Source organism: Salmo salar, chromosome ssa10 (assembly GCF_905237065.1).
Source record: "Salmo salar chromosome ssa10, Ssal_v3.1, whole genome shotgun sequence".
In the NCBI taxonomy this organism is placed as follows: domain Eukaryota; kingdom Metazoa; phylum Chordata; class Actinopteri; order Salmoniformes; family Salmonidae; genus Salmo; species Salmo salar.
The window spans coordinates 99,143,066-99,160,808 of NC_059451.1; positions in this window are offsets into that span (position 1 = coordinate 99,143,066).

Sequence of the window (17,743 nt, forward strand, 5' to 3'; positions counted from 1 at the left end):
ATATTTGATCAATTTTAGAAAAAGCATATAACGTAACAAAATGTGGAAAAAGTCAAGGGAGTCTGGGAATACTTTCCTATTTACTGTATATTGTGTATATATACAGTATATATTAATATGTCTCTATTATTGTACAATCTGTGTGGCACTTCATTGGCCTGGGCCAATTATTTTCCCGAACCTGGTAACAAATGTGTTTCGATAACAACAGAAAACCCCCCACCTCTGCTCAACTGCCTTCTTACATCACAAATGTTATCATGGCTTTATTGCGAGGCGTTTTCTTCAACAGTACAGTTCCACATATCAATTGCATCTTGGTGAACTGATTTTTGTAACAATGATGGTGTAGTGGGAAGTGTGTGTGTGTGTCAGCCCACTAATACCACTAAACTGAATTTGCTGTCGGGATTGGAATGATTTTAGTAAGCTATTTTAAATTGTTAGTGTTGAGCTAGGGTGTGGCGGTGCCTGCGGGTCTTGGTTAATGTTTCAACTATAGAATGCGCTCCTCACGGTGCCAATCGAGCGGACGTGATGAAAACAACTTTGCTATACTGCATTGGCCATGAATTCATTACAACAAGCTCTAACAAACAGAAAGCCTGCCGGTACTTGAAATCCAAGCATTTCATTTTTAATTAAAAATGAATTAATTTCACAGCTTTTTAAGCAGAACAATGACAGTTCAGTGGAAGATTTGTTTGTTGAGTGCTCTCTGTGCTTGAGCAATACTAGGAGTTGATTGTTATGACTGAAAATGTATAAAACACCATTCAATCATTATACCACATTCACTCAGTGGATGAAATATATCCCTGTATCAGTCCTATTTGCTGTATAAATTCATGTATTCCATGTTAATAGGCCACAGCTGTTTCTTACTTACTTGTATCCCAACAATCATATGAGGACATTACAAAAGTATTTTGAGAAAAATGGTTATGGAGGAGGAATGTGGAATGCTCCACAAAATGGATCCATGTAGAAGTCTGGTTCCCTCTCAGCACAATGAAGGAGTGAGACTCTGCTCATCTCCATAGATATTCTGTAGCGAGGAGGATGTTAACAAAACTCTGTCGTCTTGACCTTCACCATATTTGACGTAAACTGCCCCAGTCTAGAGTGTGACCTTACCTGATGGAGTGCTAGGTGGAATAATGGCCTCCCACACTCAAACAATTACCCACAAAATCGAACAGGCTCATATAAGGCACTTAAATATAATTCCAGGCTGAAAATTGGAAGAGCTCACATATCATTCTCATATTATTCTCATCCCAAGTCATAGTTAATAGCTTTCAAAGTACATACTGTTCTGTACAATTAACATAGTAATCTGACATCCTATCGGGTGTACCTCGAGTTTTGGATATAGGTCTTTGTAGTTATGTCCCAAATCTGCACACAATACAATTCATACAAAACAGATGAGTAAGTAAAAAAAAAAGGGTTTAGTATTTGCCATGCTGGTCCCTGCAGAAACTACTATTGACCACAACACAAGAATGTCTGCAGCTTCCACCCCATTTGTCCCCTCCCCAACTCCCCCGTATATCGGCTCTCGACATCGCAGTCTACTAACCACGGTCAACGACCATCTTTACCCACACCTGGCAACCATCATTACGACACCTCGTCTCATCTTCAATCCACACCTGGACTTCATTACTTCCTTGATTACTTACCTTTATATAGCACTCTTTTGTTATCGGTCATCAAATGAGTATTGTTTATGTTTTCTATATCCAGATGTTGCGCTTATTTTGCGTAGCACCATGTTTGTTATTATTAAGCCTTTTTCTTACAACACCTGACTCCTGCATCTATGTTCAAAATACTACACCTCAACAAATGGAAGCAGCAGTTAACCAAGACATCTCCCGGATGGTCGGCGAACAGGATACCTGCTGTCAACACCATGACCAGCTGGCTAATTTAGGGGACGGCTATGGATGAGGAACTTCAATGAGTTGGCATTTCTCCAAGGCCGTAGTCTCCAAACAGCAGAGATTCTCTTCACAAGTCAACCCAATGAGCAGTACCCCCAGCCCATCCAGCCCAGTCCGTTCTGGTCAGGCGGTTGCCTGATTGTGTCCCTACTGGACAAATATGATGGGGACTCATTGAAATGCTGTGGCTTCCTAATCCAGTGCTTCAGAAGAGGATTGCATGAAAGAGAGGTCAGATGGGTTGCATCGTCTCGAATTCGCCAACTCATTCTTGGACAGCCCTCATCCACGATGGCCATCTGTCTGGATAACCTTCTTCGTGAGCGTCGGTACCCCCATCGCCTCTCTCCTCTGATCATTGGTCAGAGCCTGAACCCATGGATATGGGGAGTCACATTCTCCACAGCTCAATGACGCGCCTCGTGGGCACTGGGGCTCCATCTGTAATACTGAAGGCACCAGCTTAGTATCATTGCAGTCTAAGCGAGGATCCACATAGGAGCAGAAGGAGACCTTCCCGTGATCATCTGTCTCCTGGGTTAAGTGCGTATTCCATCACTTTCCGCCAAACCTTTCCTAGTAACGAAGTTCACTGGCTGGCCCCAATATTTGTGTTTTGTTTCTTCTAAATGGACTCCAGGTGCCCTATGGAATTTTATTGGCCAGGTCACTCACCTCCACCCTTAACATCACCTCATACCACGCTCTCCTCTCTCCTTGTTCGGTTCAAGCACTGGATAGTCAACCACTGGGGATCTGGGACAATCACACACATCCACCTTCCTCCACACCACATTTATGGAATCATACACATTTAGAAAGTATTCCCTTCCTCATCAGTGCACCTGTGCACAAGATCATCCTCGGCCTCCCAAGGCTTCCAACATCATTACCCCACCATCTCATGGCGAGGATAAATCAGACTGGGCACCTGAATGCCAGAAGACCTGAATTACCCCTTTCCCTGTGGTTTCCGTTAGTTGAGAGCCCTGTGGTTGCCCAACATCCGGAGATATACAGAACTTAGGGAGTTTTTTCCAAGAACCGCACCACCTTCCCTCCTCATCACCTGGGACTGTGCATCAACCTGCTTGCAGGCTCTTTGCAACCACATCACCCTCTGTTACCGGGGAAACAAGGCTATGAGAGGAGTATTTTGTTGGGTTTATACCGGGAATTTCAGTGCATTATTGCCCAAAGCAAAACTGTGCGTTTGAAGTGTCTGTAGGCTGCTTGATGCAAGTATGTTATGTGACTATGAGTGATATAAATTCCAAAAAGTATTATTTATAAATCGTTCTATCAGTTCTACTAGCATAGGTAATAGCACTGAAGCAGTCTCATTCCATAATAAACATATGCAAGAGGGCCACAGGCTTCAGAATTGTTTTTAACTTGAAGGGTAGAATCTTTGGGTTCCTGTAGAATCCTTTTCACAGAGGGTTCTACATGGAACTCCAAAATGGAACTCACCTGGGTGCTCCTGTGGGGATAAATAAAGAGCCTGTTTGGAACACTTTTTTCAAGAGTGTACTACTGTGTGTTGTGTGTATATTCATAAGCTCTAATGAATGAGCTTAGAGTAAAAGAGTGGACATGTACATGATCAGTATAAAAGAGATGCAGTAGTGCGTAGGGGCATGAACTATAATCCAAGACTTAGTGATACACACACACACACATCCCCCACGCACCACAGAGTGTTTTTTTGCTGTCTAAATCCAAGAGTGGTGCTATGGGTTTCATTTATGGTGGGAGGCCCCGTTATTACACTGTTCTATGAAAGATGATGCACCACTAATCTGTGTGTGAGGAAGAAAAGACCAGTGAACAAAGCAGTGCTCGTTGACTCTATATGGAGAAATGCCCCAAGGTGCCAAAGGAAATGAGGTCACTCTGTAATATCCATAGCATCTGGATTGCAGTGGGACACATTTAACTTGGAGACTTCCTCTTCATAAGAAAAGATAAAGCCGCCAGTATTTTCACTAGCCACTGGCTTCTGTACTGGTTTATGTTTGTCAGTTATGCAGTGCTTAGGATCAGAGCGTAAACATGTTACCGATACGCAAGAATGTAATTATGTTCTGGGAACATGTGAAGCAAACATACAGATAGGCAGCCAAATCCATATATATGGCCTCTAAAGCAATATTGTTTATGTGGATCATCCTCTTTCTTTGGTAAAATACAGACACCGACAGCTAGATGAAAGGGGTGAGGTGGTTTAGGCCTTACGGGTGGAATCAACCAGTCTTACAGTGCCAACTGTTGTAACGCCCTGGCCATAGAGAGGGGTTTTTGGTTTTTTATTTTGGTTAGGCCAGGTGTTAATTGAGTGGGCGTCTATGTCTCTCTATGTTTTTGTATTTCTTTGTTTTGGGTTTGCAGGTGTCCCAATCAGGCACGTTGAAGCCTCGTTGTTGCTGATTGGGAGTCACACATAAGGAGCATGTTTTTCCTTTGGGGTTTGTGGGTAATTGTTTGGGTTAGTGTTTTGCACCTGACAGGACGCCTACGTCAGTTTTCTTGTTTTGTTTGTATAGTGTTCTTTCTTTATTAAATATTCAATGATGAACACTAACTCCGCTGCACCGAGGTCTACTCTCTCTCACTTATTAGCCCCTTTTACAGCAACCAAATAAAAAATTTGATGATGAGAGATGTGTATTTTTTTAGGTTGGTAATTGGTTGGATGAATAAGCTTACAAATCAGGGAATGCATGTGATGGCAGGCTGGCATTTCACATTGACAGGTGAGAAGAGAGGTGAGAGTTTTAAGTTCCTTAAAACCCATTATCACCAACAAAACTGTCATGGTCCATTCACACCAAGACAGCTTGAAGAGGGCATGACAACACTTTTTCCCCTCAGGAGACTGAAAAGACGGTATGGGTCTCAGATCCTCCAAAAGATATACAGCTGCACCATCGAGAGCATCCTGACCGGTTACATCACTGCCTGGTATGGTAACTGCTTGGCATCCGACCGTAAGGATACAGAGGGTAGCAGTGCACGGCCCAGTACATCACTTGTTCCAAGCTTCCTGCCATCCAAGACAAATATTAGGCGGTGTCAGAGGAAGGCCCAAAATGTTTTAAAGACTTCAGTCACCCAAGTCATAGACTGTTCTCTCTGTTAAACAAGAGACCAAGCGGTACCGAGCGCCAGGTTAGGTCCAAGAGGCTCCCTGAACAGCTTCCACTCCCAAGGCTTCATAAGACCTATGAACAATTAATCAAATGGCCAACCGGACTATCTGTCAATTCGACACCCTCCCCCCACTTTGTTTTTACACTGATGCTACTCTCGCTGTTTATTATCTGCATAGTCACTACTCCCTACCTACATATACAAATTACCTCGACTAACATGTACCCCCACACATTTACTCGGGTACGGCGAACCCTGTATATAGCCTCGTTATTGTTATTATATTGTGTTACTTGTTATTTTAGTTTTTACTTTAGTTTATTTGTAAGTCTTTTTTCTTAACTCTCTATTTCTGAACTGCATTGTTGGTTTAGTCAGAAGATTTCACAGTAAGATCTACACTTGTATTTCTGCGCATGTGACCAATAACATTTGATTTGATATGACCTGCTGCCAAGATCAGAGTTGTTTTAGCGACTTTATGCCATCTAGTGGATAATTGTTTAAGTGTTTTAGTACTGACGGGACAACCCACCAGCTGACAGCAGTGAGATGGGGGGAGTTAGAACCTCAAGACCCAGACCAAGACCTGACTAAGACTAGACTAAGACACAGCCTCTTGACACAGAGAGACCTACAAGACCCTGTGTTTATCAAGACAAGACCCAGACTTAGACCTAGAGACCCAGCATGATATCAAGACTAACACTCTTGACCAGCATGGCCATTTATAGTAGAAACATGGTTAAGATTAGTGAAAAGGGGTGACATCCTCAGTTCCAAATGTTCACCAGGCTGTTTTTCATCTTATTAACAAAGAGTGTAATAGCTTTACACTCCAAAATATGTTGCATAACGCTTACTTCATTATTCAATGTTTTTTAACTATTTTCACTGCATCAGGGATAGCGTTTCAGCTTTTACCGCCTTCTTCAGTGTGTAGGTACAATGTTTTTGAATTCAGAAAGGCATTTGTGTAAAGAACCACAGATGAGCAGCAGGTGCTTTAATCAGGGTTGCCACACTTCTGCTAATCAGGCATGTGATTTTTCTGGAGTACCTGTATACAAATTTTATTGCCAAAGAAATTAGCTAGTGAAATTTATAGGGTGTGCAAGGGGCACCTAACAAATCAATCATCTTACTAACACAAAGAGACATTGTTTGACAACACCATGTGATGGTGAAACTAGCAGTTAAACTCCTAAAAGTCAACTCTCCAAGAGTTACCTCTGCTACAGATTAACTATGTAACACACCTGCATCGGGTAAGGTATTTTAGCTAATGATATGGGATTATGGGTATAGTTTAAAACAAAATAGTTTAAAGCTTAAAGTTAAATGTTTTGTGGCCAACCCTGGTTTTAGAGGGGGGTCAGGTTGAGACAACTTTTGTTCCTGCTCAGCACTACTGTTACAACTGATCTAAATATTACACTAACAATGCATCAATTGATCATTTATTCAGATGTTTTAAAGCTGGATTGGAACAAAAGACTGCACACACTGTGGTTCCTCTGGACCTGGTTTATCCACCTCTGCTGTATAGCAGGAGTTACTGCTCCTGGAGTGAGGGAGCAAAGGGGGTAGAGTGGAAAGAGAGACAGAAGAAATAGATATAGACAGAGCATTGAGAAAGGGTGGAGAGAGATTGTGAGGGAGGGTTGAGAATGAGGAATCTCATTCCTCAGTGGGAAGACCATGTAACCCCTAAAGGAGCCCTAAAGGAAATTGAATAGAAACATATTGGGCTGTCTGTGCATTTCTCCACCCTGTGGGACCCCTGTGCACATTACACAGACGTACACACACACACACACACACACTAGTCAGTCCCACGTGGAGGTATGTTTTTGGGAGCATAATAAGGTCACAGTGCTAGCAAGGGGCACTAAATTAAACTCTCCATTAACCACACACATACACACACACACTTGCTATCACTTACTGCTAAAAGAAAGCATAGCTTATCCGAACCTTAGTGATAGGGTTGTTCACATGGCAAGCCTGTGTATAACTAAACAAGTCTCTTGCCCCTGTCTTCGGCCCCTAAGAAACCGGGTACAACTATATTCACAGATTTAATCACTGTGTTAGTCTCACTAAAAATCCCAGACCATCTTTATACTTTATAACAAGTTGTTTACTCAAACCGAGTAGACACTGGTATGTTGTTGTAGATAATGAATTTGAGGTCTAAAAGCAGTGAATTGTCCCTTCAGATTATAAATCTAATGAGGCACAGAAATGTGTGACAACAGAGAAAAAGGAAATAAGACTTTGTGCTGAAAATGTAAGCCCCTGTGCTGAGCCCTACCAAGTCTTTGCTTTTGTCTGTGCTCTCTAATCCTGTGTGGTTGCTTAGGAAAAATCTTTCCCTGTGAGTGGATCTAACAAATTCTGCCACTAGTTTGCATGTGTAAGGCCCCATCTGAAATGGAAATGCCATGTAAAGCAAGGAGGAGGATTATGACCATATCTCCCATTGCCTTTTTATATATCTAAGCATTGCACCTGTGTGACTATATCTATGGTGAAGCCATAGATATATAAACAATAGAATGAAGCCACCTATTTGTATAACATTTAAATGATCTGGAATATGCCATAGCTGCATGTGTGAAGTACTGAAAGAGGCACAGTATTTGAGCAAAGATGAGATAATAAAACATTCCAAATGGTCAGCCGTGACTCATTATGACTGTGGTGGTCCACACACCACAAAGAGTTGCTAGAAAGGAACGCCCTTGTCCATTTTAAACATTCTACTTCTATGATTGAGGTTATCTTCTCTGTATTCTATGACTCCATTAGGCATCTGTCAGATACAGTCATTTGAATGTTAACTCTCTGGAGTGTGGTTGGAGGGAAGAACTACCAGCGGTTATGACCCTTATGTCAGGCCGCTAGGAAGGTGTAGAAACAGTGAAACAGGAAGTTAGGTTATAAATGAACATGTCAATAAGAAAGTTATTTTTTTTTTTTCAACCAATGGCCCTGAATAGCATCTCTGTCTGACAGTGAAGTAGGGGCTGCTGTGTATAACTCTTATTATTTTGTTAGCTGTAGTCAGTGCAACCCGTCATAAACTATGTCAGTTACTATGACAGCATAAATGAAATATGAATTAAAAATCTACACAAACACTTGCATCGCAAAACAGTACTACGTATGAACACAAACGCACACATTGAATGGAGATTTGAAATTCTGGGCCAACATATGACTGTAAAACATAGGCTACCTTCTTCAGATATATTAATATTCAGATGTATTAACATTGTTTTTCAGGGAGTTGGGATCCATAAAAACATTACAACTCGCATCATCTAAATGGCTGAGCATCTTGACTGGGCACAATGCCCCCGCAGCTGCCAACAAACTAACAAACATCAGCCATGTAAATGAAGGCATTCAACACACCTAATGCCTAATCTCCATTAGTCTCCGTTAATCCTCTATAATCCATTTTAGATTGGAGCGCTGGCTAGCCTGTCTGGATCCTCTCTCCATAGGTCCTACACAGTCAAACTCTCAACATTTGACATTATAAAGCATATAATCACATATCAACACATAATCAACTATATTGTGAATTATTAAAATTTTAAATTAGATTTAACATTGATGATGTTAAATCAATGACTATTAAAGTGCACTGGAGAACAAAGGGAAATGGACCCTCATCCAGATACTGTATCTACACTGTTTGTAGGGTATATATTTCAATCGTGGGCCAGGCTCTGAAACCTGGCACTGCACTATTAGCTAGGCTACTTTCCTCACCCCTGAATGTCTGTAAAGATAACACAGGATAGGTTAGATAAGATATTGTATGTAATGCACCCAACTGCGTTTTTAGCCTGTCATGTATGTAAACTCATAGGTACAACATTTTGCCCTCATCTCAAAGGGTTCAGCGAAACACCTCAAGAAAGCAGCAATATCCTCAACTTTGGTGCCACTGTGCCGACAGAAAATACAATTTTGAGGAAAGGGCTGCGCGCCATCACGCATGCGCAGACATCGGGTACGCAACAACGGGAAACAGTCATTGATCAACAGCTCAAACAGGCAAAGAAACGCTGCCTAACCGTTGCTCTTTTTTAAAATTGGGAAATGATATTGAGTATTAAACCGTTATAGAAAATAAATAGAAACCATAACGAAAAGCGAAGGAAAGTAATTTTAGAAGCGTTGCTGAGAAACAATTTTTATTTGGCTAGACTGGGTGCGAGGCAAGGGCGTGTTGAATCAGAGGGAGGCTCCTCCTTGTTTTAGCTTGTGCATGTTATTGCATTGTGTATATTTGGTTTTTAACCCGTTACAAACGTTTGGGAATCGGCTTGAAGATGGGGTGTACTCTGAGCACGGATGATAAGCAGGCGCAGGAGCGCAGTAAATGATCGACAGAAATTTACGATTTAAAAGCAGCACGGGAGGTTAAGCTGCTTCTGATACTGGTGAGACCAAGACGGAGTGTTGAACGAATGGTTGAAGTCGAAAAATTAGCTAGTTCACTAACCTTGGTTAACTAGCTACTAATATACCCAGCTAACGTTAGCTAGTTTTATACAGGTGGTGTATAAGAGTCGATAGTGCAATATTGGCAACTTTTTATGAATGGAATTAAAATTAACTAATTCAAATTGCTAGCTAACGTTATTGCTGAATAGCTAACTAACGTTAGCTACTTAGCATAGTTAGCTAGTCCTGTTGAGTTAGTCCTACTGGCAATGAACTATGCTTGCTAGGTAACTATCTCTAGTTTTATTGGCCACTAAACTTCAACGATATACAATGGAGCGAGCGGTGATTAGTGTGAGCGGACTAGAGCCTGACGTCACACGTGATAATAACACATGTATTCGATTTCAGCACCAAGAACATACCGCAAGTACACAAAATGTCAAAGTTTAATTGCGGAAAATTCTTTGGGTGATGAAATCAGTAGTTTTTAATAAAACATACATTTTATGTGACGTATGACCTCCAGTCCGCCTACACGAGTTGTCGCTCAACTCCATTGTAAATGGTGGAATTTAGTTTAAACGCCTAGCTAAACTCTCTAGGATTAGTAACTCGGTGTACGGCTAACTAACGTAATGTAGTTAATGATCAGATTAACTAGGTGGCCAACATTACCCAATTTATAAACCAAATGATTTCCCTAGCTAATGTTAATTAGCAAAGTATCCTGTCTTGATTTGCACTGCTCTCTCAAAGACGTTGAGCTACTACAGCCAGGTTTTTTGATTGACACTGATTTATTGAACAAAGGGCTCTCAAATTTTCAGCTGTGTGCACTCAGATAGCTTGAAAAATAATGAATCATAGCTACACTATATATACAAAAGTATGTGGACACCCTTCAAATTATTAGGTGCTGATTCGGCTATTTTTTAATTAAATTTTTTACATTTTTAATTTCACCTTTATTTAACTAGGTAGGGCAAGTTGAGAACAGTTTATTTACAATTGCGACCTGGCCAAGATAGCAAAGCAGTTCGGAATACAACAACAGAGTCACACATGGAGTAAAACAAACATAGTCAATAATACAGTAGAAAAATAAGTCTATACAATGTGAGCAAATGAGGTGAGATAAGGGAGTTAAAGGCAACAAAGGCCATGGTGGCAAAGTAAATACAATATAGCAAGTAAAACACTGAATGGTAGATTTGGAAATAGAAATAATGGGGTGCAGAGGAGCAAAATAAATAAATACAGTAGGGGAAGGGGTAGTTGTTTGGGCTAAATTATAGATGGGCCATGTACAGGTGCAGTAATCTGTGAACTGGCTGACAGCTGGTGAGGGTGAGGAGATAAGTGTTTCAGTTTGCAGAGATTTTTGTAGTTTGTTCAATTATTGGCAGCAGAGAACTGGAAGGAGAGACGCACCAAAGGAGGAATTGGCTTTGGGTGACCAGAGAGATATACCTGTTGGAGCGCTGTATACCGTGGGTGCTGCAATGGGCACCACAGTGAGCGGAGATAAGGGGGGACATTACCTAGCAGGGTTTGTAGATGACCTGGAGCCAGTGGGTTTGGCATCTAGTATGAAGCTAGGGCAGCCAATGAGAGTGTACAGGTTGCAGTGGTGGGTGGTATATGGGGCTTTGGTGACAAAACGGATGGCACTCAGGGATAGACTGCATCCAATTTATTGAGCAGGGTATTGGAGGCTATTTTGTAAAATGACACGCTAAGTGAGGATCGGTAGGATGGGCAGTTTTTTATTTAGGGTATGTTTACAGCATGAGTGAAGGGGATGCTTTGTTGCGTAAATAGGAAGCCAATTCTAGATTTAACTTCTTGGATTGGAGATGTTTGATGTTAGTCTGAAGGAGAATTTAATAACAGACACGTAGTATTTGTAGTTGTCACATATTCTAAGTAGAACCGGCTCAGAGTAGTGATACTTTACGGGCGTGGCAGGTGAAGGCAGCGATCGGTTGAAGTTTTACTTGTATTTAAGAGCAGTTGGAGGCCACGAGGAGAGCCACACCCGTTTGCTGAGCCAGGTGTGTATTAATCCCGAGCACACAGCCATGCATTCTCCATAGACAAACATTTTCAGTAGAATGGCCTTTACTGAAGAGCTCAGTGACTTTCAATGCGGCACCGTCATAGGATGCCACCTTTCCAACAAGTCCGTTTGTCAAATGTCTGCCTTGTCGCTAGAGCTGCCGGCCAAGTGTGGTGCGAAAGCAGAAGTGTGGAAACGTCTGGAGGAGCAGCACTGCTCTGCACCGCCGCAGGTGGTAAGGCCACACAAGCTCACAGAACGGTACCGGCCAACTGCTGAAGCTTACTTAGGCGTGTAAAAAATCGGCTGTCCTTGGTTGCAACACTCACTACAGAGTTCCAAATTGTCACCACAAGAACCGATCGTCGGAAGCTTCATGAAATGGGTTTCCATACGAAAGCAGGCACTCAAGCCTAAGATCACACACGCAATGCCAAGCATTGGCTGGAGTGGTGTAAAGCTTGCCGCCATTGGATTCTGGAGCAGTGGAAACGTGTTCTCTGGCATGATGAATCACGCTTCACCATCTGGCAGTCCGACCCGACGAATCTGGGTTTTGCCCAGTGATTTTGGAAAATGAGATGTTGAAGACGAGCAGGTGTCCACATACTTTTGGTCATGTAGTGTATCCAAGCTTTAATTTAGCAAACAAAACTGCAATGGATTCACACACTAGCTAGCTATATTACGTAGTCATATAGCTAGCTATAGTTAGACTTGGAATTGCATTTATAACATAGATAGCTACTAGTAAGGAGCCATAAGGACAAATCGTAGAAGTAGCTAAAAGTATGAATCATTAAACTCTTGCCGAAAAATGGACATGGCTTCTTCCACTCTCCTTTTTGCTGTAATAATAGTTCTAAAAGATTCCCACAGCATAACAATGTGTCTGTTTGTCAACAACTACCCACGTTATTTGTGTGATGGTCACTTTATCATTTATTATTATGTTTCTCAGTTTGCTTCTCAAATAGATGTATGTTTTGTGTATACTATTAAAATATTAAAATGTTTTTATTTATTTAAAGATAGCCAGTAGGTGTTCACATTTTTGGGGGAATATTCAGAGGTGGAAACATTCTGTGGAAATTAACGGGAATATATGCAAATTAATATTAATACAATTTAAATGTACATATGTTTTTTGCATTGGATATATTTACCCATACCCATGTGGAGACAGAAACATAAACCTTTTACCTTATCATAAGTAGACATAATTGCTGCATTAAATCCTTCCAGAGAAATAAAAAAGAAACAATTTAGTTATAAATATTGAATGATCCATCGCATCTCCCAAAAACCTTTTCAAAATACATCTCTCTAAAATGATAGTCTAGAAATCTAAAGCTTTGGTTGCCTTCCTTCAGGCTTCGTTACATGTTTTCTCCTTGGACCACCTCAATTCCACCTCTTTGAACAGATCAGACTCTGAGGCCTCATCTTCACTTGTCACTTAACCTTGTTGAGGATGGCTCAAGTTTGCCAGGCTCAAAAAAGCCTGAGAAATTTGCCCGGATGGCCCCAATTTTCAACCCTTGTATTGGTCAGCGTGTTACGTGCCTTGGTGTGTGTTCCCAACAAGGGGACCAGCTGCGCTCTGAGGTGGCTGATGTTGGGATCTGGAGTGATGATGGAGGCAACAGGGAAAGAGCCTCCAGATCCACAAGTCCCTTCCCCACCAGGTGGCTGATGAGATAGGTTGCGCGACTGCCATATTGCATCTCCATCCCAAAGCCATTGCTTGGAAGTGTACTTCACCAGACTGCCAAGAACCTTGCCTATCCAGGCGGAAGGTGGCAGAGACACAGTAGGTGATGACACCATAGGCCTCGTTGATCTCTGCTCCAGACAGGAAGCTCTACAGCATACTTGGTGTCCAACATGTACGCTGTGGGCGTGTAAGGCTTCCAGGCAGTCTTCACACTTTTTGATGTATTCCAGAACTGCAGTTTCTTCTGCTTGGAGCAACAGTGAATGGGCAGGGAGTACGGATTTCTTCTCTTACATCTGAAAGCATAGTCTGAACATGTAGACAGGATGGCATTGTCTCCCTCAATGCAAAGGCAATGGCTACTGCTTAGGTTTCAGGCTGCTTACCACTCTCCCCAAAATACATCATCCAGGAGGATCCTCTTGATTGGGCTTCATATCGACAGACTGTGAATGGCCAGTTCTTGGAGAGACTCCTTCCCCTCCAGGGAGACTGTCAAACATGATGACACGCCACCCCAAATGGTGTGTTTTGCTGGGCAGCTTCTATGTGGTGCTTCTTATTCTCACCTTGCTTGGTGAGGTAGAGAGATTGCTGCTATAACTTGATAAACCCTTCACATACACCTAACCATTTCCTTGGCTCTTGTAGTGTGTATCCATTGTTTTCCGTGCCATGATGTCCTTGAGGACAGATTCGATGCATTAGCAGCACAGCCAATGGGTGTGGTGATGTGAGGGTAGGACTCATCATAAGATCAAGCAGCCTTCATGTTCGATATGTCTGTCACCAGTGCAAATACCTTCGTGGTCCAAGGTGATTGATGACTGCTTTCAGCTCATCTCCAGCAATGTAGAGACCTCGGGTTTTGTCGTGTCTGTGCTCGCCTTGTAGAATACTGGTTGAGGTGTGGAGATGTAGTTAATTATTCTTACCCACCAAACATTCGACCACCCATCAAAGATGATTGCAAACAGGCTACTTTATTTGATTTGCTTGACCTTCACTTGTCCTCTGTTAACCTCTGCATCCAGCAAATGTAGATTTAGCATGTCTGGTTGGAGGGATGTATGCTGAACGAAGAACATTCAGAAATCTCCAAACACGTTGCCTGTGAGCATCCCAGAGAGAGCCAGCAAAGGTAACAGCTCAACAAGACATTCATCACATTTCTCTGCGTTCCTCCATCGAGTCAAACTTCTGATTCCGGGAGACCATGAGCTGTTGCTATCGATAAGGTCCGATCATCATTTTCACCTCGAATAGAAGTAGAGTGGACTTTTGGTCAGAGGTTGCTTGTTGTGAGTTGCTGAGGGAACTTGATGCACTTTGCACAGCCAGATGATTCTGGCATCTTTGTTACTGATTTGGCACAGTATTTGCAAATGTACACAGCTTTTCCTTCAACAGCTGCAGGGAAATGTCTCCACATTAATCGATAGTGCCCGTGGCATTTTCCTGTAAAACAAAAACCAAATGACAGATACAGTGGGGGGAAAAAATAGGTTTGATCCTGCTTTTGTAAATTTGCCCACTGACAAAGGATCAGTCTATAATTTTAATTGTAGGTTTATTTTGGAACAGTGAGAGACAGAATAACAAAAAAAATATCCAGAAAAACACTTGTAAGAAAGCTGTTATAAATTGATTTGCATTTTAATGAGGGAAATAAAATATTTGACCCCTCTCAATCAGAAAGATTTTGCAGGTGGCTCTTTTGTATACAGGAGTGCTACGAACCTTGCAGCGTGTTACCTGTAAAAAAGACTCCACAATCAATCAGATTCCCAAACTCTCCACCATGGCCAAGACCAAAGAGCTCTCCAAGGATGTTAGGGACAAGATTGTAGACCTACACAAGGCTGGAATGGGCTACAAGACCATGTAGCAGCTTGGTGAGAAGGTGTGACAACATTTGGTGAGATTATTCGCAAATAAAGAAGAAACACAAAAGAACTGTCATCCCTCGGCCTTGGGCTCGGCATGCAAGATCTCACCTCGTGGAGTTGCAATGATCATGAGAACGGTGAGGAATTCGCCCCAGAACTACACGGGAGGATCTTGTCCAATGATCTCAAGGCAGCTGGGACCATAGTCACCAAGAAAACAATTGATAAACACACTAACGCCGTGAAGGACTGAAATCCTGCAGCGCCCGCAAACCCCTGCTCAAGAATACATACATGCCCGTCTGAAGTTTGCCAATGAACATCTGAATGATTCAGAGGACAACTGGGTGAAAGTGTAGAGGTCGATGAGATCCAAAATGGAGCTCTTTGACCTCAACTCACCGTGTTTGGAGGAGGAGGAATGCTGCCAAGGACCCCAAGAAACACCATCTCCCCGTCAATCAGGAAGGGTGGAGGTAAACATTGTGCTTTGGGGTGTTTTTTCTGCTAAGGGACAGGACAACTTCACCGCATCAGCGGACGATGGACGGGGCCATAAAACCGTCAAATCTTGGGGTGAGAAACATCCCTTCCCCTCAGCGGCCATTGGAAAATGTGTGGGTGGATGGGTATTCCAGCATGACAGTGACCAAAAACACGGCCAAAGCAACAAAGGAGTGGCTGCAAGTTAAACATTAAGATCCTGGAGGGGCCTAGCCAGTCTCCAGACCTTAATCCCATAGAAAATCTGTGGAGGGAGCTGAAGGTTCGAGTTGCCCAAACGTTTTCCCTCGAAAACCTTAATGACTTGGAGAAGATCTGCAAAGAGGAGTGGGTTAAAAATCCCTCCTGAGATGTGTAAACCGGGTGCAACTCAAGAAACCTCTGACCTCTGTGATTGCCAACAAGGGTTTTGCCACCAAGTACTTAAGTCATGTTTTGCAGAGGGGGTCAAACACTTATTTCCCTCATTAAAATGCAAACTCAATTTTATAACATTTTGACATGCGTTTTTATGGTTTTTTTGTTTTGTTATTCTGTCTCAACTGTTCAAATAAACCCACTATTAAAATTCTAGACTGATAATTTCTTTAAGTGGGCAAACGTAACAAAAATCTCAGTATACAGGGGATCAAATACTTTTTTCCCCCACTGTAAATAGAAGTTAAGCAGTTAGATTAAAACAAATACTTGTAAGATCAAATGTTTTAAAATGAAACACATGTATGGAAGCAGGTGAATTAACACTCAAGTTCCTTGTCTCAGAACATGCTGAGAAACATATGAGAAGCTGATGGTTCCTTAACATGAGTCTTCAATATTCCCAGGTAGAAGTTTTAGGTTGTAGTTATAAGAATTATAGGGACTGCTTTCTCTCTACCCATTTGTATTTCATATAACTTTGATTATTGGATTTTCTTATAGGCACTTTAGTGGTTGCCAGTGTAACAGCACAGCTATCCGTCCCTCTCTCGCTCCTACCTGGGCTTGGAACCAGGGACACATCGACTACAGCCACCCTCGAGAAGCCAGGCGTTACCCATGTGAGAGCAAGGAGTAACAACCACTCCCAAGTCTCAGAGCGAGCAGTGACGTTTGAAACGAGACAGTTTATTGGCGCACACCCGGCTAACTTAGTTACAACCATTTCACATCAGTTGCACCCAGCCTAATCTCGGGGTTGATAGCCCCAAGTCATAAACAGCGCAATGCTTGAAGAAGTGCTGCGAAGAGCAACTGGCATAACGCGACGAAGGTGCTGTTGTTTCGAATGAATGCTTACGAGCCCTGCTGCCTACCATCGCTTCAGTCAGACAATGCTCTATCAAATTCATAGACTCTCATTATAACATAATAACACACAGAAATACGAGCCTTTGTGTCATTATATTCGAATCCGGACACTATCATTTCGGAAATTCGAAACGTTTATTATTTCAGTGAAGTACGGAATCGTTCCGTGATTTTATCTAACAACGGGTGGCATCCCTAAGTCTAAATATTCCGGGTTGTTACTTGCACAACCTTCAATGTTATGGTCATAATTATATGTACCAATTCGGGCAAATTAATTACGGCCTTTGTTAGGAATAAATGGACTTCACACAGTTCGCAATGTTTGTGGCCCAAACTGCTGATACCTGACTACGGAACGCAAAAGAGAAGTGACACAAATTCATGTTAGCAGGCAATATTAACTAAATATGCAGGTTTAAAAAATATATACTTGTGTTGATTTTAAAAGAAAGGCATTGTTTATGGTTGGGTACATTGGTACAACGACAGTGCTTTCTTTTTCGCAAGTAATGCGCTTTTAAATCAACACCCGTTGGTCGAAGTAGGCTGTGATTCAAGGAGAAATGAAACAGGCACCGGATCGGATTATATGCAACGCACGTTAGATAAACTAGTAATATCAATCGGCCATGTGTAGTTAACTAGTGATTATGGTAAGATTGATAGTTTTTTTACAAAATAAGTTTAATGCTAGCTAGCAACTTAC